At 38.3% G+C, this 23,078-nt stretch overlaps 1 long non-coding RNA gene across 1 annotated transcript in view; it reads left to right on the top strand.

The window, feature by feature from the left end:
• Positions 1–1,622: 1,622 nt before the first annotated feature.
• The window catches only part of LOC143662594 (uncharacterized), a 43,593-nt gene continuing 22,137 nt past the window's right edge, over positions 1,623–23,078 (top strand). The window contains exons 1-2 of the long non-coding RNA XR_013165447.1: positions 1,623–1,706; positions 20,135–20,350. This is a non-coding gene — a long non-coding RNA (uncharacterized LOC143662594). The remainder of the gene's footprint in view (positions 1,707–20,134; positions 20,351–23,078) is intronic.

The raw sequence follows: 23,078 nt of genomic DNA, 5'->3' as shown, positions 1-23,078 counted from the left end.
CATTTTGTGCATGACCCTTGGACCAATTACTTGTTCCCTCTGGGTTTTGTACTTATAACGGCTCAATTGCTAATATGTTGTTTTTATTTATTTATTTTTAATAATGGCTTATTCTTTTGTTCCTTGAGTATCTTGTAAGGATTTCTCCATTGTCTCTCTTTTTTTTTTTTACACGGTCAGGCACCGGGAATCGAACCCGGGTCCTCGGGCATGGCAGGCAAGCATTCTTACCTGCTGAGCCACCGTGGCCCGCCCAATATGTTGTTTTTATACCTCTGTCTCTGGTAATTTCTTCACCTCCTTCTCCTTCCTTTCTAATTACCAGGTACTTCTCCTCTTCATTCTTTTGCTGTTCTAGACTTAGCTACTTCTCCTCAAACACTGGCTGGTAAAGTACCAGCCAGGTACTCAGTAAATATTATTCATAAATAAAGTTTTGAATCTGATTTTCCAGGAGTTGATAAATGTAGAATTCCCCCTAGCTTCTCTCCACATATCCAAGTGATTTCAGTGGCCAGGACTGAAGCAGTTGGAAGGCCCCTTAGAGAATTAGCGAGAGATTGGCTTTGTGTGGAGGCTTACTGAGAGAGGGTTTTGAGGAACTTAGTTTTTAGTATAATAGTCAAGTGCAACTTTTTTGCAATTAGAATTTTATTCCCATTAAAGTCATTGTTTTAAAATTTATTCAAATATATTTGGAAAATAAATTATTTTAGTTTCAAGTCATTTTCCTAAGTGGTAATTTATCTTCTTAAATAAAAACAAAGGAATAGATTTTTATGGAGAACGTATAATATTTGGAAAGTCAAAAGTTATCTCACTGGTGGGCATAGTGCTTTAAGTATTTATTTTGATATTTCTATCAGTAATATAAGTATTCTGTTTGGGTCCAACATACAGGAAAATGCGTGTCTAAAATGCTCTCTATGGAGTCCTTTGTTCAGGTAATTTCTGTTTCTGAAGCTGAAAGAAATTAACCAGTGTAAGTATTTTTTCTGACAGTCCTGTTACCAAGGCTGATTTATTTAACTTTTTTCTTGGAATGTGTCTTCAAGTTTAAGTCATCCCTTCCAACTCATTTTTTGTTCTGTGCTTAAATATCAGGGGGCAGGAAAATCCATCCCACCACCTGCTTTTGTAAATAAAGTTTTATTGAAACATGGCCATGGCCATTGGTGTACATAAAGTGTATGGTTGCTTTGTACAGTAGCAGAATTGAGTAACTGAGGCAGAGGCCAAATGATACTTCAAAGTTGAAAATATTTACTCTCTGACCCTTTTACAAAAAATGTTTGCCATCCCCTAGAATTATAACACAGTCTCTAATTGATAGATATTTAGTTTGTTTCCAATATGGAGCCTTTATAAATAATGCTTCCTATAACTTATAAGTAGCTCACTGTATGTATATGTAAAGGTTTCTCTACATTATATGTTCAGGAGTAGATTTGCTGAGTCTAAAGGTGTGACCTTTTTTCTTTTTTTTTTTTTTTGTATATGGTAGGGTCACATTTCATTATTTTTCCATGTGAGTATCCTGTTATTGTAGCACTCCATGTGAGTATCCTGTTATTGCAGCCCATTTGTTAAATCTTTGTTTGTTTTACTTGGTTGTTTTTTTGGGAGGTTCGTGGACTGGGAATCGGACCTGGGTCTCCTGCATAGCAGGCGAGAATTCTACCATTGAACTACTCTCGCACCCCCAGGTATGAACATTTTTAACTTGACTTAATTTTGCTAAATTATACTCCAATCCTCTGTTAGCTCTTTTTAAAATGTGGTGGGTTATTCTATTATTCTATTCTCTGTCAATTGGTTTTCTTTTTACATATCACTTAGACAAAGTATAAATTCTTGGGCCATGTTTTCTTTCCTTGTGAACTTTATATGTCTTGTTCAGAATGTTGCTGTAAAGAACCCTGAAGCTCATGTAATTTTTCAAATCTCTTATAGTGCTTTATTATTATTTTTTGACCCAGGTATGAAAGAGTTTCTTTTCTTTTTTTCTTTTGTTTGAAACCTAGGAATTCAATACTTTGGGTCTGTCACCATTTTTATTGGAGCGTTGCTTCTCTCTAGATATGAGAAATAATATAAAGCATAGAAGGATAAAATGTTGCTCCCTTTTCTATTGCTTCTGCCAGAAGCCTGAGGGTACTAGGCCTTCCTAGGTCATCTTACTCTAATTTTAGGGACCAGGATTTCGCAGGCCATGCAGAGCTGAAGTGCAAGAAAGGGCTGACTTCCTTAGGATTCCTCCACACTTTGGCGAATGTCCTTCAGATCCTAACCCTAAATGTGGGGGGGTCTTTGCCAGGGCTCCCATCCTTGGCAGGCCCTGGATGACTACTCTTGCAGTATTTTGGGGGGGGGAAGTTTGTTTACATTTATAGCAGCTGACAGCCTATCTCCGTCCTCCCTCACCGCACTGGTGCAATTTTCACTGCACTCTGAAGATCTTTACAGCCATTTTGGTTTAGGTTAGAAGAAATTCTATTTTCACAGAAAACATATTTCTTTCAAACTTTCCTCTCCCCCTAAGTTTTTAGCTTACATAAAGGGAAAGAAAGAGGCAGTGCTATCTTTACTTTAACATCTTATAATTGCTTCCCCATGGCAAATTTTTGAGCAGAAAGTTGGTCCTCAATTGAAAATTGCATTTAAGGAAGACAATTTCCTTTGTGGTGCATTACTCCCTTTGTAATGCCTGGCTTAGATTTACAGCAAAACAGGCAAGGTTGAGTTCCTAGAACACACATTGCCCTACTGGTTAAGAGATGAAGGGACAATTCAGAAATGCAGCTCTGGCAAAGGAAGCAGCCCTGGAGTCATGTGCTTCCTTTTGCATGTTCTGAATTCACAAAAGCTATGTATGACACCACATGTCCTACAGATTTGCTGCAAAGTGACCAGCTCTGTTTATAGAGCTGTAGTACCTTTATTTTCTTTCCTTTCTAAAAACAAAAACACGACCCAGTCATGTTAATTGGGAAGTCAAAGAGTCAAAAACTCAATTTAAACCATCTTTGGCTTGTAGGTAAGTGAGTACTTGAATCCAGCCCTGTGTGAAAGGTCTTATGAGTCATTCAGAAGTTTAAGAAAAGGAAGGATGAGATGAGAACACGGGACAAGGTTTGCATTGATTAGTTTTTACCCTTTCCCCTTCTGTTGATGACTAGTTTTTAATAGATGAGAGACATTTACCAGTTGCTGATTGAGTTACTTTGAATTAATCAACTCATTTTGAAAGCACAGTTTAGGATGATATTGTTTCAGAATAACCATATTTATGAAGAATCAGTTTGGGACAATAATATTTCAGAATAGCTCTACTTATGATGAATCAGTTTAGGATGCTATTATTTTAGAATAGCTCTACTTATGATGACTCATCCACAGTACAGCTAGGGTGTAGCAATTGTTTCCAATTATTCATTCCAGCTCCCAGAGTCAAGGTAGACCATGTTAAACTTATTATCTGTTTAACGTCCTTCCCAGGACAGCATGTCCAAGGTTTTTTTTTTTTGTTATTACTTGGGTCATCCTTTTCAGGCTAATTGTATATTCTGGTGTGTCTTGTTTAAATGGACCAGGCTAAAGCTGAATTTGGTCCTTGGAATCAAGAAAGACTGTGCTTTGGCACCCTTCTAACATCTTATATTCACTTTAAGGGGCTTTAGACAGGTTACTGGAAATGATTTCCAGTACAGCATTGCTTTCGCTTATCTAAACTGAATTTCTTTCCTTGGCCATTTTTGTGACTTATTCCTGCTTCCTCACAATTTCTTGTAGTCTTGACAGCCTGTGTAATTATTGTTTTTATCGGCAGATTTTGCACTTCTGAGTTGCTAATAAATATGTTGAAGGAAATGCGCACTATAAGCCTAACTGTACTCAGTTTCTTGGGGAAGAAACTATTAACTTTGTCTAAGGCTGCTTTTTAGTTTCTGTCTCTTCAACAGTTCCAAAAATTCACAATGGGATTCTGCATTTTATTTGACATATGTATCAAGTTTTTCCCCAAAAGTCACTAAAACCTTTCAGAAGCCCAAATTTGTTTTGTGCACTCATTTTTCCTTTATCTACTTTTTGTTGGCCTGTTTTGAAAACTTTCTAGGTAAACAGTCATAACTTCCCTGTTGCAGAAATATGCATGTCTTTATGACAATAATATGCAAACTTATTTCTTGCATGTGGTTACAATAGAGAGTATAGTCACTATCCCTATATCCCTACCCACCCACCCCTACCTCCATTGCTGAGGAATTCAAAGTGGAAGGGAAGCCCGTCTTGTAGTAGCCATGCAAGGTGGGTAATTTTTGTAGACCTAAGCCCTGAGCTAAGGAAGCAGAAAAATGGATTAATAGACATCACACTCTCCCCCAAGATATTTAGAAATAAATTCAGGCTAGGGCATTTACTACATCTTAAAAAGGGTTTCTCCTTGTGACTGACACTCCCTTAATCCAGTGTATGGCAGATGAATCATAAAATAAAGATAATAAATAAATAAACAATAGGGGGGATAAGGGGCATGGGATGTTCTGAATGTTCCATTTAATTTTTAAAATATTTTTATTGTAAACAACAAACAAACATACAAACATTCTTGACATACAAATATTCTTGACATGGTTACAATCAATGGCTCACAATATCATCACATAGTTGTGTATTTATCACCATGATCATTTTTTTGAACATTTGCATCACTCCAGCAAAAGAAATAAAAAAGGAAAAGGAAAAAAACTCATACATGCCATACCCTTTATCCTTCCCTCTCATTGATCACTAGCATTTCAATCTACTCAATTTATTTTAACCTTTGTTCTCCCTACTATTTGTTTATTTCTTACCCATATGTTTTACTCATCTGTCCATGCCACAGATAAAAGGAGCATCAGACACAAGGTTTTCACAATCACACAGTCACATTACAAAAACTATATTAATATACAATCATCTTCAAGAAACATGGCTACTGGAATACAACTCTACAATTTCAGGTACTTCCCTCCAGCCACTCTAATACACCATAAACCAAAAAGGGGATATCTGTATAATGCATAAAAATAAGCTTTAGGATAACCTCTCGACTCTGTTTGAAATCTCTCAGCCTTTTTTTCTTTTGCATGGGCAGGCACCAGGAATCGAACCCATGTCTCCGGCTTGGCAGGCGAGAACTCTGCCACTGAGCCACAGTGGCCCACCCCCACTTTACTTCTTTTATGTACAACTCCAACAAAAAGAGTTCTTAGGATTTCTTTATCTGAGCATTAACCATTCACTCCCATATAAAGGAGCCTGTACACAACTATATGATGGGCTTGTTTGCATTCAGTTTTAAAAATAGGATATAATCTTAGGAACTTGGGGGTACATTTTAGAGATTAATAATGGTGCTGTCTTCAAAATCCCTAAGTAGACTCATTGCCAGTCTCTCTGTCTCTCTCAGTATGCAACTAAATGGACATCAGTCCAGTATATGTAGTTAATATGCATAGCAAACTAATTCAAATTATGATTATTTCTGCATATCATCACCCCTTGACTCTTGAAGACTTGTTAGATAAGGTTAAGAGTCTGAGAAATAGAAATGACTTCTGACATATAGTAGACCATGGATATTTTGCCATGCTAAATAAAAATGTATTCATTGTAGATTGCTTAACAGGTAAGTAGAGAATTATCTGATTTTCTCTTTTCTGCTCATTCTCTACATCTTCTTCTTCCTAAAATAATAGTGAGTGGACCAAGTGAACTCTGATTGACTTATGCTAATACTAAAAAATGGCTACCTTTTAGTAAACACTGTTCAAGGACTTTTCATTGTCTCGTTGGCTCAAAAACCTGTCAAGTTTATATGATTTTTATTTACATTTATATGATTATTATTCACATTTTAGATAAAGAAGCAACATCAGAAATTGCCCAACAATTCACAGGCAAGAAGTCACAAAAATGAGATGGAGGCTTAGATTGACCTTATTCCAGAGTCTGAGCTCTTCCTATGTGACCATATTTTTGCCCCTTCTCAACCCTCCAACATCCCAGGTGTGTGAGTGTATTTCTGTGAGTGTATTGAGGGTAATGTGGAAAAGAGTTGGAATTGAGGAGATGAAGAAGAAAAACTTGCTTTTCATGCCATCTTCCAATGCTATGATGGACGTTGTCCGTCATGTAGGGGTTTGATGACAGCAGACAGACACAGCACCTGCTCTGTGATGTTAGCCATGTTTAACTGACAATCAGCGGAAGACATTGGCCTATGGATTTATTTCATGCTAGTTTCAGGTCTTTATGAAGATATACTAGAGTATCTTATTTTGAAAGATGGTCTGAGTAGATATATAAAAGATCTATATATCTCATTTTAACTCTACTTTGTCATTGAATGATACCTAAGCTTAGCCATTTGCATATAGTTGTATGCATTTACATTTAGAAAGTTTTTGTTTGATGGTGTTTCCCTGTGGTTATGGCAAGATCCGTCAGGCCATGTCTTTCTGAGCCATCGGTGACTTATTGTATCTGTACTGTTTGGAATTTTCTAAAAATGTTCAAACAGTCTTACCAGGTTGCAATGCTAGTTCTGCCTTTTTTTTTTTTTTTTTTTTTTGCTGTCACTCTTTCCCTTAAGGGGAAGAAACGGAGTTGGGTGTGTGACAAGATGAGGGCAGGGGAGGTAGACTTAGTCGCTAATAAAGTTTCAGTTCATGAGGAAAGAGAAACACTTTAATTAACGTGTCTCTTAGGAAATCTGAGATAGAATGGGACAATCTCATCACAATCATAACTGTCCCCTACCTAATTAGTGGGATATTAAAGCAGAATTGTTTAAGTCAACCCATCTCACGTTCATAATCAAATGTGTACCCCAAATTTGCACACACTCTGACCTGAACTTTTCTTATCTTAATTTATTCCAGGGTCTGGAGGTTAAAATTATTTCAAAATAATCACCCTCTCTGAGAAATATGCAAGTACACCCAATGCCACATTAGTTAGCTGAATAGACGTGTGTTATCATGAATGCTATGCTTTTTGCCCAACGTTAGTTCAAGATGTTTTTCATCAAAATCCATTTGTTTCCTTAGTTTTGTCTTTAAGGGAAAAGCTAGGGTCTCACAAATTTAATAAATATTGGTTAACATACAAGTGTGACATGAAAAGACATAAATAATTCTTGTTCTTTTAAAAAATGTTTTTGCTTTCTGACATAATTTATTAAATGACTCCCACTCATAATATAAATTTGTAGTTTTGAGTAAAGCCCTAACATTTTCCAAATGTTTATACACTAAAATGTTTTGGCTAGTAAGCCAGACATATCACAATAGCAGACTCCTATGAGAGTTTGAAGTGAATGACTTTTTTCCATGTCGTAGGGCTGCTTAAAGTATGCCAAATTTAAATTCTACGTGTTTCCTTCTGGTATTAGGGCCAAAAAACAAAAGAAAAAACAAAAGAAAAACAATTCACCAGTGCTACGAAAGTGAAAATCGGGTATGTAATTTGATGCAATGATTTATGCCTAATACATCATGAAAAATAATGTTTTTTTCTTTTACTTAACAACTATTCATTGAGCACCTAATATATGCTAAACATTATTTCAGATGCTGATGAATAAATCATAAGCGAAAGTCTCCATTTTCTTGAATTGTACACTTTAATTGGGTTTGGAGAACACAAATAATAAATAAGTAATATGTGTCCCATACCAGACTGTGGGAAGTATATGAGTGAAAATAAAGCAGAGGAATTGGCATGTGGAGTGATGGGTTTGCTAGTTTAAGAAGGGTGATCAGGGATACTAGAAAAGAGGACCTGCTAAGCAGTTAATGCAAATTCCCAACTTATGGATATGCGTTTTACAAATCTGAGGCACATATCTACAACAGCTCCTTCTCCTTGACCAGCATAAATGGCTCTCCTTTCTGGTTGTACCAAGTCACCAGTCAGTTTCCACTCCTTGGCCCCTTTCTATCTCTTAAATGCTGAAATCTTTTCCTATACTTGAAACGGATGCTCTTTCTTTCTTTTTTTGTGTTTAATTTGCGTAGGTAGGCACTGGAAATCAAACCCGGGTCTCCTGCATGGCAGGCGAGAATTCTGCCACTGAACCACTGTGGCACCACCTAAAATAAATGCACTTTTTAAAGATCTATTTTCCTTATACCTAAATCTCCATCTTTCATGGAATTCTGCTGGTTTTACAACTCCAGATTTTGGCCCATGGGGAGGTGAACGTTCTTATAAATACTGTTCACCATCAACTTATATAGGGTAAAAATTGCTGTAAATTTCTGCTTTCTTGGGAGTTATTTATTCCCTAAAATATACATTTGTTTCATTTATTTTCCTGTGATCTTCTCAATAGTTAATCACGATACTATCCACAGAACTCCAAATTCAGTACATCAGGTAGTCTGTCTGTTCCATTATTTTTCTCAGATTATCTTCTGTCCCAGTGTGGACTCATTGTTCTCTGGTCTCAGGTGTAGCTGTCCTGAAATTCCCTCTGCCTCTCTTCATTGTAGCCTGAAATCAAGGTTTTTGTCTCTTCCATTTGAGTGTTTGTTTTGGTGAAGCATCAAAGATACTATGAATGTGTTTGTAACATTGGAAAATATCTTTATGTTATACTAACATAAATTAATAATTTGTCTGAAATAGAATATAGTTTAGAAATAATTCCCATACATTTTAAAGAAAACAATTTATTTTGAGATTTAAAATTTATAGGACAGTTGCAAAAAACTCCACTACCCTCATAGAAATACACAAAATCACCAACTTTTAACATTTTGCCACATCAGTTGTATCATTTTATCTCTACCATCTGTTTAGCTTTATCTATACCTATATCTACCTATATCTCTCTATCTCTATCTCTCTATCTCTATCTATCTATCTATCTATCTATCTATCTATCTATCTATCTATCTATATCTTCTAAACATTTGAGAGTGGATCATATACATCATGCTCTTTGAATACTTAGCACTTCCATTCTATCTGACTTTGGCAGAATTTCTCCATTGTCTTCTAGCTATCAACGTTGCTTTTGAAAAGTCAATTCCTATTCATATTCCTGATACCTTGATTGAGACCTACTTTTTTTCTTCTTGAAATTTCTTGGACCTCTTCATAGGCCCGTTGAAGATCTTATTTCCAAATGAGTTCACACCCACACTCCTGGGGGTTTGGACTTGAAATTGTCCTTGGAAGAGACATGATTCGATCTTCAACAATCAAGTTCTGTATTTTTTTTTTTCTTGGAATCAGTTCTGTCAGAGAATAATCCTTTAATCTTGTACCTGCAGAATATAAGTTTCTTTGCCTATATCCCGGAATCCAACGGGGGAAGAGTTGGTGTGCAGACCTTTATTCAAATCCCATTCTTGAGATGGCCCCAATCTGGTCCCAGAAGGGCCTGGGGTCCCTGAGGCCAGAAAATGGTCTGTTTCAACCTTTGCTGAGAGGGTCTCTTCAGTTCTTTGCCAGGGAAGTGAGGCAATTGCCTGAGCATAAAATTCTATGTTGAGTATAATTTCTTTTAGCACCTGTAGACTAAGTTCCATTGCATTCTTACGTGCAGTGTTCCTGATAAGACAACAGATACTGGTCCAACTCTACAATCCCACGAACAGCTTTTTTTCCCTAGAAGCTTTAGGGATGGCCTCTTTGTGTGCGGTGCTCTGAAGAGGCTGTGCAATGGACATTGACCCTGAGTTGATATTCATCATGATTGGAGTTCTCAGAAGGTCTTTTTATTCTTAAGGCTCTTGTCTTCTTACAGCTCCAAGACATTTTTATTGTATCTCTTTAATGTCTCCTTTTGTTTTCCTTATCCTTTCTGAAATTCCTCCTACTTAGATATTTACCTCCTGAGATCAGCTCTGCCACTTATCTTCTGCCTCTTATTTTTCCATTCTTTTGTTTTGGTTTTTGTTTTTTGGATGCATGGTCCGGGAATCGAACCCAGGTCTCCTGCATGGAAGGTGGGCATTCTCCCACTGAACTACCCGGGCACCCTCTCCATTTGTTTTTGTGTTTTATTTTCTGTGTAAATTATTTTATCTTATAACCTTTTTATGAGATTCTTTGTCTCATCAAAGTCTTTTTCCTGACAAGAGCTCTTTCTTGCTTTCCTATCATTTTAATGCCACCCTGTCCTTGTTTTGTAAATTAAAATCTTGTTAATGTCTTTGAGGCTATAGTTTCTTGATAGTTCTCTTTTGTGTCTTTACTATTTCTTCCTTCGGGGTTTTGTTCTATGTTGCTTACCTAAACTTTCTCTTTCATGTTTCATGCTTTCTTCAAGTTACCTGCTCAGATATTAGATTGAGCAACTACAAAATTACTGCAATCCTTGTCCTGTGATTAGGCAAGGCATTTGTGGACTAGCAGCTTTAAATCAAACACAGACATAGCTATGAAGCTTTGAAACCACAGAAATGAGGATGTATTTGCTTTGTAACCACCACGTATGTATTCCTCTCTTTATATTTAATAAAGAGTTATTTTATGAAGAGTTAGTGTTAAACGCCTGGCTGCCAGACACTCTATTTGCTCAATTAAGAGTTAGGAAGAAGAAAATTCACAGTCACATATTCTGACTTTCAAGTGATCTTCCTTTTGTCAAACTTTATGCTTTATTCCCAAATTTGTTCCTGGAGTTCCTAATGGTGAGATTCTCCAGTGTTTTACAAGGCACTCTCACTTTTATTTTAGCCTTCCTATACTTCTTCTTATTATTTTTCTGGTGTTTATTTTTTTACTTTTATTGCTAAAGTGAATAGGATTCTTTATATCATACTTTCTTTTAAAATAGGATCTTACTTTTTATCATACCTTGACAAAAATTCTAATTGATTTTTGATTAATCCTTTGTGCTTTTCTAGTTACACAGTCATATAACTTATAAATAGCAACTCCTATTATTGATGCTTATACAACTTTGTTTTCATTTCTCCTGTTTCATTACATTAATCCTAACTTCCAGAATGATAATGGCCAATATGGTAGAAGGGGACACCTTTTCTTATTCTTATTTTAACATAACACTATCCATGTTCATTCTTAAACCTGATACTAGTTTCAAATAGGCATTCCTTATTCTGTCTGATATCATTATGATTTCTTGTGATCACAGTTTCTTGGGAGAAATAGTAAAGATTTCATTATGGAGTTGAGAGGAAAAAAGTAGCTTCAGTTGAATCCTAGGAAATGACAGTGACTCAAATTGAAAATCTAGGAAAGGATCAAAAATAGAAACTCTTGTATTGAAGGACCATTTGTCAGATGTTTATGGAGAGAAATGATTTTGTAGAGATAAGTTACAAAATACAAAATCAATACTTTTTAAAATGGATTCATCTCTGAAATTCAAATTTTCACTGATCTCCTGGGACTGACAAGCATAACTTTAAAATTGGAGCACCATGTTTTGATCAGCTACAGAATAAATAAGGAATTGAAATCAGTTGTTTGAAGGAAATATGACTACAGGACTTGTGTTTGATCAGCAATCTTCAAAAATTTTAGATGAATGTAAATTATTTGCGTAAAATTCCTTGCTTGTTCTTTATTTAAAAGTTTTAGACAGTGAAAATATTCTTTCAAACAGGACTGTCTAACCTTTAGGTCATTAGAATTTTAACCCTTGATAATCCAGGTAAATAGTTGCCTCATGTGGATTGCTAGATTTCCTTTTGGGAGACTTGAAAGTTGCAAAGACCCAAGAGATACTATACAAAGAGCTTCATTTCATTACCACTTTCACTTCTAGGCAGAGATATTGGATCTCCTTTCTTTAGACTTATATTCTTCCTTTCTCCCATTATCATAGCCATGAAATGCTGATTGCCCATTATAATCTCATGCTCACATTTTACCCACACTGAAAGAGGAGACTGGCACCTTTGGATGATACTAAGTTGTTGCTAAGATAAAACATGCAAAGATATTATAGAAAAAAATTACTAGGCTCTGGTGAAAGTATTGTTTTTATTTGATTTTAAACATCCTAGAATGGTCCAGAAATGAGACTGTTTTCAGCCTGGGAAAAGAAGGAAGAAAACAAAACTAAGCAAACAATCTTTCTGAATGGAGCCCAAGATTTCTAGCTGGACTTGTACTAGACCGAGAACACATTTTCTTTGCTACACTGCTATTTCCACAGGAATGTTGTATTATAGTGGATTCATTTCCCACACATCCTACTGTGGTCATCTGGTCACCCAGTAATTTCCAGTGTGTCACTAAAAACAGGCAGGGAACATGGTAACTCTTCCACTTGTGTTCAGTTTCTGCTTATCTCTTTGGGTTCCCAGCATGACATAGTACTGAGAATTCCCGGGAGCAGGCTAGAGGCCAGGTTCTTACCACACAGGATCCCTTTAGACAACTAGAAGGTGAGAAAATGCACACCTGCCAAGCCAATCTCTCACCTAACTTCTACCTCCAACCCTTTCTACCCAGAGAAATGGAAGACAAGCACTCACTCTGTGTGTCATTGGATTTTCCCCCCTTTAAACTTTCCTTAGGGATACAAAATGCTGATGCAGTTGAGTCCTAGAAATAGGTGATTTATAACTAAAATGGACCTCTGCAGCAAAAGGTCTATGAGAGATGGGAGAATTTATTTGCTAAATTGCTATGCAAATTTCACAATTAAATCTTAACTCAGCTCCTGAGGGAATATCAAGGATTACTGGAGGAAAGGGGCTTTGACATGATTTTTAAAAAGGAGAGAGAGCAAAAAAATAGCAGAATACCTTCCAGTTTTTCAGCTCTTCTCCTCCACCTTCCATGACAATCTCCCAGTGGGAATCACAGTCGAGAGAATCAGGTGGAATAGGGAACAGGAAAGACGGTGATCAGGGGAAATGCAAAGAAACCTACTTTCTATTTGTAAAACTGAATTAATGAATTTTTAAAAATATCTGTCGGTACAGTGTGCAGTCCGGGGGGAAATGGATTCGGAGACACACACAGACACTCATCTTTGCCTTTATTCCTTCCCTCTGTGTCCTCAGCCACCTCTTTCTGCATCTTACCCTGACTCTGTGTTGGTGGTGAGTGGAAACTTCTTGGTCTCCCCCTCCCCCCACCCCATTCCCAGTCCTGACTACCCAGGCGTTCTCAGCTTGGTACTTTTAGCAAGAGACTTCTGTTTTGACAGTCTGTCTCTTGGGCATCACCACTGAAAAGGCCAAGGATCCCAGTGCCGTTCAAATCTTTGCCTTTAAACAGCTTCTCACTTTCCTGAACTGCATGCAAATAGGAATGGTCTCAGAGCTCTGGGGTTCACCCAGCTTCCAAGTGATTATCTCAGCTCTGGAAAAAGCTCTCACTCCATGAGTGCTTTGGAGGGCATTCGCTCTTCAGACCCTTTCCCCCCTCCCCCCACTGACTACCCCCAGGCTGCTGTCAGAGCTCAGCAAACACAGATTTCCACAAGCCTCCGTTTTCCACTTCTGGTAGAGGGGAAGGCTCTTTTCCCTCGTCTCCAAGCTCAGCTAAACAGGCCGAAGGCAGCTGGTTCATCCTCCTTGGCAGAGACCTAATTGTTCCATGGCAGCAACCCTAACGTATAGTGCAGTTTCTTCCTTAAGAAGGAAGCACATGTCCTTTTCCAGGAGAGAAAGAGTGCAGCAGCCAGCTCCACATGCAGCCTGGCCATTGTGCAACCTAAAGACTAACTAGTTTGTACCACAGAAAATTAGGAAAATGACATAGGAAATTCCCACTATTCTCAAACACCTATGTTTCAATTCCTTCCTTTGAATTCAGCCCCTGATAGAAAGCCACGCACCCCCAAGAAGTCAGCTTGGGGTAAAGAAGGGCGCTTTTTGCTGTGTCAGTTGTACCTAGGATGGCTGACCAGAAATCAAGAAAGGCCATAAAAGCAGTGAGAAATAATGGGAACAAGCTGCTTCTTAATAACCCTAGTACTTAAGATAAAGGAGATGAAAATATCCAGGCTTTCTTCTAAGGCCCTGGATTTTCCTGGTTTGGTTGCATTTAAGGAATCAGAGAGTAACATAATTCGCCAAGAATGTGCCCCTAAGCATTTGCCTCCTCAAAGTTTATTTCTATGGGGAAAATATGTATATTTTGCTTTGGGAGAGGAGGTAAGCTTGCAAATCTCATTAAATTTATAATCAAGTTGATTAAGTCACCCAAGATATTGGTTAAGACAACAGCCACTAATTATCAACTCAAACGTGCCCAAATCCAGGGAACCCAGCAAACTTTCTCTCTCAACAAATAAATATCTTTTTCCAGTTTTGGTGAGGAAAAAAAAATCATGATTGTACCATAACACCTCGCATAAGGGGGAACTTCCTGTAAAGAAGTTGTGCACTTCAAAAGATGTTAAACACTGAGCACATTGTATAGGTACCTTTTTGTTGCCATGTCTATATTACACTTCTATTGAGTGAGTTATATTTTTTTCAAAAATGCCTTCCTATGGGCATCACCATATTGGCTGCCCAGCATGGCCCTTTGAGGCAAACTATAAATTGATTACAGGCATGCCTTGTTTTGTTGTGCTTTGCAGATATTGCATATTTTAAAAATTGAAGGTTCATGGCAACCTTACATCAAGCAGTCTATAGGCACCATTTTTGTAAGAGGATTGTTCACTTTGTGTCTCTTGTGTCTTTGTGTCACACTTTGTGTCCTTGTGATATTTCGCGTCACATTTTAATTAGGGAATGAACGTTGTGCTTTTAGACATAGTGCTACAGCATATGTAAAGACCACAGTATAGGGTGAGCATAACTTTTATATGCACTGGGAAACCAAAAAAATCCATGTGACTTGCTTCACTGCGATATTCACTTTATGATGGTGACTAGGACCCAAAGCCACAATGTCTCTGAGGTGAGCCTGAATCTGGAACTAGAGCACACGTGGTAGAGCGTACTTTCCCTTATAACTTAACCTTCTTCCTTTACAAGTAAATGGCTATGAGAAAATTGGAGTTTTAACAGTTCTTTCTGAGAAATGAACGCGAATGGTGAGGAATTCAACGCAAAAAGTGGGAGTCATGGGCTGTCATGGCAGGAAGGGACTTCAGATATTGTTTATGGGGTGGGGGGTGGGGGCACGTGATGCATGAATCCCTTCATCTCCTGGACCATTGGTGGTGCTGCAGACCCTCCATGGGCACTTCTAGTACTGGGGGACACTCCAGTCCCATGAGACACACTGTATTGCTGAAATATTATTTCTTAAATTGAGCCTCTTTGTAACTGGTAACTTCTGCCCATTGGTCCTCAATGCTCCTCTGTGATGCCTCACATGGAGAGAACAACCCATTATTTCATTTAAGTGTTTACTGAGCACATTCAATACTTATTGAGCATATACTATATGCACTGTTCTGAGGGCTAGGGAGATAGCAGTGAATGAAGCAGGTGAAAATCCCTGTCTTCAGAGGTCTACAGTCTAGTGGAGGAAGAGGGTGAAAAAAACAAGAAACTGATGTAGGAAAGCAGAAATGATGATGCTATGAGAAAAACAAGGTAGGGAAAGAAGTTGGCAATATGTAGGGAGAGGAGGCTCAATTTTAAATCACGTGCTGAGAAGGTGACATTTGATCAAAGGCGTGAAATAAGTAAGAGAGTGAGCCTCATAGGTGAATGACATCCTGGGTAGAGAAGACAGCCAGAGCAAAAGCTTTGAGGAAAGCATGCACTTGGCAGGTTTGAAGGACAGTAAGTGTCTCAGATGAGCATTTGTGGCAGTGGGAGCTAGGGAAACAATTATAAGAATTGGGGAGTGTATCAGTTTGTCAGGGCTGCTATAACAAATACCGTGGACTAGTTGGCTAAATCAATAGGAGTTTATTGTCACAGTTTTGGAGGCTAGACATTCAAAATCAAGATATAAGCAGGCCATGCTTTCTCCAAATTCTGTAGCATTCTACATTTGTGTTTTTTACAAATTGGAGGTTTGTAGCAACCCTGTGTCAAGCAAGTCTATGGTCACCATTTTTCTAACAGCATGTGCTCACTTCGTGTCTGTGTGTCACGTTTTCATTAAGTGACTTGCTGCCACTTCGTACCTCCATCTCTGCTTCTGAGTCATGGTGAGCTGTCTCCTTCTGTCTCCTGTCTCCTACAGACCCTGTGTACAAATTTCCTCTGCTCATAAGGCCTCCAGGTCCAGGGGTGTCTTCGTGGGGGACCCGATTCAATCCATAATTGGGTGGAAACTCAGGCAGATTGGGCAGGTGGGCAGTCAGGTTCTGTGAGCCTCTGTTTTTCACTCTGTGGTAGGAAACCCCTGTAGAAGTGACGTGATCTGATATGTGTTTTTTTTTTAAAAATCTTTGGCTCTGGGTTTAGAGCCAGTCTTGGATGGGGGATGAGAGGCAAGTCAAAGTGGGAGAAGGAGATGAGAGAAGAGGTATTATAGCAGTCCACTGACTTGGAGCACACCTCCGAAGCTGTCAGGAGGTGGAGGTAAGATGAAGAGAGCAGTCAGAGATAAGCCCTGGGATTTTAGGCTGAACAAACAAAAGGATAGCACCACCTATTGACCCAGATAGGAAGGACTATGGATGAAACATTATGAGGAGATAATCAGAAATTTAGCTCTGGGCATACGTCGTATTTGAAATCCATAATGCAGGATATTTCAAATATTTGAAGACAGTTACCATGCCCAGAAAATAATGAATATCAGTAAGTTCTGCTATAATGGATGTATGCATTCCCCCAAAATCATCACACTGTGTAAAATTGCATACTAAGAACCTTGGGGTTTATAGAAAAAACATTGGGTTGGGCATAGCACTTAAAACACTTTAAAAACAGGGTGCAAGGGTAGTTCAGTGGTAGAATTCTCGCCTGCCATGCGGGAGAACCGGGTTCAATTCCCAGTCCACGCACTCCCCCCAAAACAAACAAGCAAAACAAGCAAACAAAAATTCAATAGGTGGTGCTGCAATAATGGGATGCTCACATGGAAAAAATAATGAAATGTGACCTACCTACAGTGTACAAAAATAAATAAATAAATAAATAAATAAATGTGCATGGTTTCTCACCTGCTAAATGTTTATGAAATACATAAAGACTATAGTAAATCTGACATTTTTACCTTGAAAAAACTTAAAGTTTGTTTGTGAACATGGCCTTTAGAAGGGTTGCAGCCTGTGAGTAATTGGGAAGTAGTACAAGGCGGTGATCTGAAATCGGATGGAAAGTTGGGACCCCTGATATGGATGGGTTAGTGTTGGCACTGGACAGCACAATTAAGCAGTCTTTTGAAGCTTCTATTCCTGGAGGCATATTTTTATGCCTTAGAGATACAGGTTCTTGAAGGTATGTACTTATAATAGATGCCTGTGTCATCAAAAACTGAGAATTTGTGGGAATGCATATACTTCTTTAATTAATTTCTGTATCACCATTGGAAATTCTTTTATGGTGATTTCACCTGCACTCACAGCTTCACAATGCTGAAGACTTTGGAAATTGTAGCAATGTTGGAAACCACTAAACCAACCTCAGTTAATGCTGAAAGGAGGCACTTCTGCAGGATTTGGCAATCACCACTGAAGGTCTTTGAATGCAGGTAGTGATTTTCAGTATTTGCACGCAACATTGGGTGTTTTGAACTAGTACACATGCTCAAATTTGGGATGTTGAATGAGTAGTGCTTGTTTGTTGTTGCTGTTGTTTTGTTTTTGTTAATAGAAAAGTGCATAATGCGAAGGAATAACCAAACAATATTGGATGGAATACCATACATGGTGAGCTGGAGTGGTTGATAGATGCGTGGGATGTGTGCCTGTGTCTATCGTTGTTGTGTTTTCCTCCACAGCTCTGTTCAGCTCAATGCAGCTTTCTGCATCCACCTCGTGTTTCTCAGGGGCTAAATTGCACATCAGCAAACACAAAATTCACATTACACTTCAGTTGTCCCCTGGTATATCAATTGCACTGGGGCAAATACACAATTTCAAAACAAGACTTAGGGTAAAACAGACTGCACAAATAATAATCTGGGGAAAAAATTTTAAGTATTAGAAAGTTAAATTGGGTAGAAAGCAAATTTAAGAGTGTTTTTATTTATGCTATAAGCTTGATGTAGAAGAGGAATAACTGTGATCTGAAGCAAAGGTAACTAAAGTGAGTTCAGTCTGTGAAAATGAGGATTAGCAAGAAATCCACACCCTGCCTTGCATGGTGGAAGTTTCAGTAACTGCCAGTTTCTAACCTGTTCTGGAACAGAGTCTTGGGCCATGGAGAAGCCTCCCTGGGCAGGGCTAAGAAGTGAGGATGGCTTAGTAATTGCTTGCCCTGTGCAGAGTTTTGCCTTGACCCCAACTGCACGCATTAGCACGGGCCCAGAGGCCCCGCACCTCAATGAAATGTGGCTGGACTTAAAAGGAGCTTGGGTCTCAGCAAATAAGAATCACATATAAAAATGAAAACTGGGTCCCATATGTCTTTAAACCCATGACAGTTACTGCTGATATGATACTGCAGGGGGAAATGGCTGAAATTTTTGTTGGGTAGATGGATTTTTGGGGTCTTTCTGTGCAATTTTCTGTAACATAGTGGGGTCTTTGTCACTGTAATGAAAACTGCCTTCAGCTGGAAGGAAAAAGGAGAGAAAGAGAGAGAAACAATAGCAGCCTAGAAGTAGGATTTTCCAAATAAATTAGACACTTCTGAGAAACAAGATTTATATTAGAAACACTGATAAAAGCTTCTCCTTGAAGGTGTGAAGATCTAGGTCTTAAAATTAATGTAAATAGCAGTATTACCCGCCGCAGGCATCAATCGAAATCTTTGAGCTTATGAAAAAAGACATGCATAAAAAGAGGGACAACAAAAGAAAGGGTCACATCTAATAAAGAGTGTTTGCAAAATTTCAGAAAAATTTGTGCAGCTTTGAATAATAACACCTTTCATTTTTACTTCTTCATGGATATTATATGAAATGAGACAAAAAAAAAAGGAGAGGTGGAGATGGTTTTTGACTTGCTTCATTTACATGAACAAATGTAGATTTTTTTCAGGTTCTTCTGTATGTGCATCTGTCTGCAGAGAGCCCTGGTTTAGCCTGAGCCCAGAACCCAAGATCAGGAAGAAAGAGAGTTCTATGGCTTATGGCCTTTGATACACATCCTACCTGTAAATATAAAAACCTTTCAGTTCTCAGGTTTACTCAGGTGAAGAGTATGTGAAAGATGGGTGCAAAAACATTTTCAAAGCAATGACATGCCAATCAAAGATTAAGTATTATTAATGTGGGAATAAGGAAAGAAGGAAAAAACGGTCAAGCAAAAGGAAAGATTGCTTTAGTTGATCTGGGTCCCATGAGAAATGTGCATTTTGCTAGTGGGGAAACTGGGGCAGCTGGGTATGCGGAAGACAGAAAGAGATGATGTGCACATGTTCAAGTGTTTGCAAATGCAAGGGGGACAGCCTTTTATTAGGCAACAGATATGCTGAGTTTCAGGTTTACATTACCAGGAGATTTGGAAAAGTTGAAACTCAGCCTAACAAGGGCTGCCAATGGCCTCTAATGAAAATTTCCATTTGGAGAGACTCGATGTTGACTTGGCATGACACCAAACAAGCAGCCTGCTGCAAAATTTTACACCAATTGTATTTCTCCTAATTAAACCCTGTCTGACCTCAGCATTAAGAAACAATTTGTTTCAGGATATAACCAGCACACATAAGCAATTACATTCTGTTTGCCCCATTAGCATTATTTGGCTCCTTTGCTATCCAGGGCTGCTACTGCAGCAAATGCTGCCCCTGAGCCAGAGCTATAAAAAGTCTGGAGTGTTTGGAGGCTTCCCCCCAACCCCCACACTAAGAACTAAGAATATCATCATATTTTAGCCAAGCCAAAGATTCTGGGAACGGTGTGTTTCTGTATTTATTATAAGGGAGTGCCTCTCTACATATATTCCCTCTAAATTTTTATATGTACATGCGTTTATATATATATATATATAATATATGAGAATTTCTTATGAGTTTAAAAGACCTTTACTTATAAAAAAGTGAGGAAGCTATAAAAATCTAAGCTTATAATAATCTAAGCTTATCTCTGCTATGCTATTTTTCATGTCCCCATTCAGCTCTGACCTGTGTAACTTTTACTTTTTTGTTGCTATCAAACTTGGTGAATTTTGAAGTTTTAACTGGGAACATTGGGTCCTGCCTGCAAAGCTTTTCGGGGAGACAGCTGTTCTGTTATAAAAGAAGACTCCTGCGCCTAACAGAAAGACTAATTAGAGAAAGATCATCAAACCTGGAAACTCTCACCTGGACCCACTGTCAAGTTCACTTCAGAGGTGGGTGCTTGGAGTCTAGGGGGTCGGGACTCTCAGGTCTGGCCCTCAGAGCTGTTTGCACATCACCTACCTCCGTGGATCTCCATTTCTTCTTTTATAAAATAGGATGGACAATAGCTGAGATGTTGCTTCTTACAAGGGTTTTGTAGAGATTAGTTTACTCATAGCTGTATTAATATTTGGTCCTTGAAAGTTGCAGGGGACAAAATAGGTATTAGAACCTGCTTCCTTTTAATGTTACTCCAAATCTTTTAATTGTGTGCTCTGATTCATCATCTGCTCTTGAGTTGGGAGCTGAGGTGGGAGGGAGGATGCTCTGTATTCCATCAGGAAGGAGATAGATAGAGAAAAGACTATGCAATCTTTTGGAGTAAGCCATAAGTAGATGTTTGGTCTCAGATTTTGTCTAATTTTTGCTTCTAATGCTTTGGGAAAATAATTACCATTACTTTCTGTCCTTCAGCTTGTCTGCCTGAAAAATGGGGATAAAACCATCTTGCCCTTCTTATTTCACAGAAATATGATAGGAATAAGCCGATGATTGCCAATGAAGGGCCTTAAGACTCTCAAAATGCAGGTGCTACCGAATCTAACTTAATTTCATTTCTGTTGCTCTAGTTGTGTGCCTCAGAATAGGGTTGTGACACTGACTCTCTAGAGCAGGGTTGCTTTCTGTGAATCAAGAGCACCTTCTGTTGGCAATAAGTCTCATGAGACTTGAAAAGAAAGGTACATTTCAGCATTGAATTGGAATTATAGAAGACTGAGAATAAATGCTTCAAAAGCCATAAGGTTAAAGCTCATTATGAAGATACTACATCATCACTAACAGTAGTTTTTAATAAGTGACTACAAGTGCATGGCAATGAACTGGTGAACTGGAACTCCATCCTCGCCCCCACCCCCAGCAGAGGTATGTCCACAAATGCACAGACGTGTAACTCATTTGCTCTCATCCTTTAAGATGAAGGGCCTGGACTGAAGCATGTTATAGTGGGAAGAGCACGTGTTATATTGGGATGAATGCTGCACTTTGAAATAGAAAACTTGGATGGAAGTTTTTTACTAGCCATGAGGTTGGGTCAAGTCCTTCCACTTTACATGGTGCCAGCTTAAACAAATTTAGCTTTCCAGATACTGCTATCTGCATTTTGTTCTCCTACAAAATTCCCATAAGCAGACATACTGCTTATATGACCAGTTGCTAGACCAGGGATGCAAAACATTTAGGAATCATCTGAAGCACTTTTGAAAATGCAGATTCCTAATCCCTTAGAGGTTCTCATATGTCTGGAGGGATACATGGGAATTCGCATTTTTAGGCAGCAATCTTGGTGAATTTGATGTAAGTGCTCTGCCTCTAAAATACACGCTGCTACATATATCCACCGGGAAGAACAGTGTCTGATGCATAGTAGGCGTTCAATATACGTTTTTTGACTTAATGAATATATGATGCCTTAGCCTCTCCACAGCAAGAAAAACTGCCTATCCAGAAAGAAGTTTAAAAGCTTATCTGTTGGGGTTGGCCTCCGCCTAAACATCATGGCGTTGGTACTCTGATAGAAGGAGAGACAAGGGAAGAACTGCTAAAATAATCAGGATAAGAAGAGTTGGAACTTCATGACAATAATAACTCTCTTCCGCCACTGACTTCAGGGTGAACCACTCACCTCCTGCTTTATGAAAAGCATTTCCTGCTCTTTGTATTCTTTCTATTGCTTCTTGGTTTTGATTTAGCAGTCACAATCTTGATGCTCGTATTTACTCCATCCTCCTCTTGGCGTCTCCAGCCATAACCAATCTTACTTTTTCCCCTTCATCTCTGAGATGTCCTCTTAGGCCACTATAATGTTTCTATAACATTCCATTGATACTGATCTGGTTTTACCACGAACTACTTAGTGCTAATGAATTAACATGATTTTTCTGGATAAGGTTGCCAGATAATCTACAAGACACTCGGTTAAATTTGAATTTCAAATAAACAATGAATATCTTTGAGGCATAAATGTATCCTGAACATTGCACAGGACATACTCAGAGCAAAAATTTATTTGTTATTTATCTGAAATTCAAATTTAACTGGGTGTCGTGTACTTTTAGTTGCTTAATCTGGCAACCCTGTCTCTGGGTGATCATGTTTTGCATCTTTGAATCCAGTTAATCTCTTGATTCTTATTAGTTTTCTGATGACTTATTCTTACTTATTCTTTCATATCTGCATTGACCTAAAGTTGTCATCTTTCTATGTTATTCTTCTTTTAATTTTAATTTGCATTCTCCTGGTTCTTTTTCTGTCTAACTGGTATTGCCTGGACTGTAGACTGTTCAGATCCCTGTTCCCAAGTTTAATATAGACTCTAAGATACAAGGGAACTTTGTTGTAGGTTTTCTCCCTGTGACTCCTACCTGGCTCCTAACCCTGGGAAAAAAAACCATCAGGGTTTAGAAGTAGTAATCTATTTGGAAAAGGGAGCTGAAGCAGCAATAGCAAAGAATTTCACGCTGTTTGGGATATTCTCAGTTGCTCCTGTCCAGGAATGCTTATAATGGGTGTAAGATGTCCATCCAGGGATGCTCATAATGGTGAATTTGATGTCCATCCAGGAATGCTCATAATGGGTGTAAGATGTCCATCCTTCAGCTCTGCTTCTTATTTCCTGGAAACCAAAGAAGGAAATCCTAGACATCAGTAGAAGATCTTTGTCAACATGTTGATGATGAC

Source organism: Tamandua tetradactyla, chromosome 2, assembly GCF_023851605.1.
Source record: "Tamandua tetradactyla isolate mTamTet1 chromosome 2, mTamTet1.pri, whole genome shotgun sequence".
NCBI classification, from domain to species: Eukaryota; Metazoa; Chordata; class Mammalia; order Pilosa; family Myrmecophagidae; genus Tamandua; species Tamandua tetradactyla.
The sequence above is the reverse complement of the archived record's forward strand: the minus strand, read 5'-3'. Positions and strand labels throughout refer to the sequence as shown.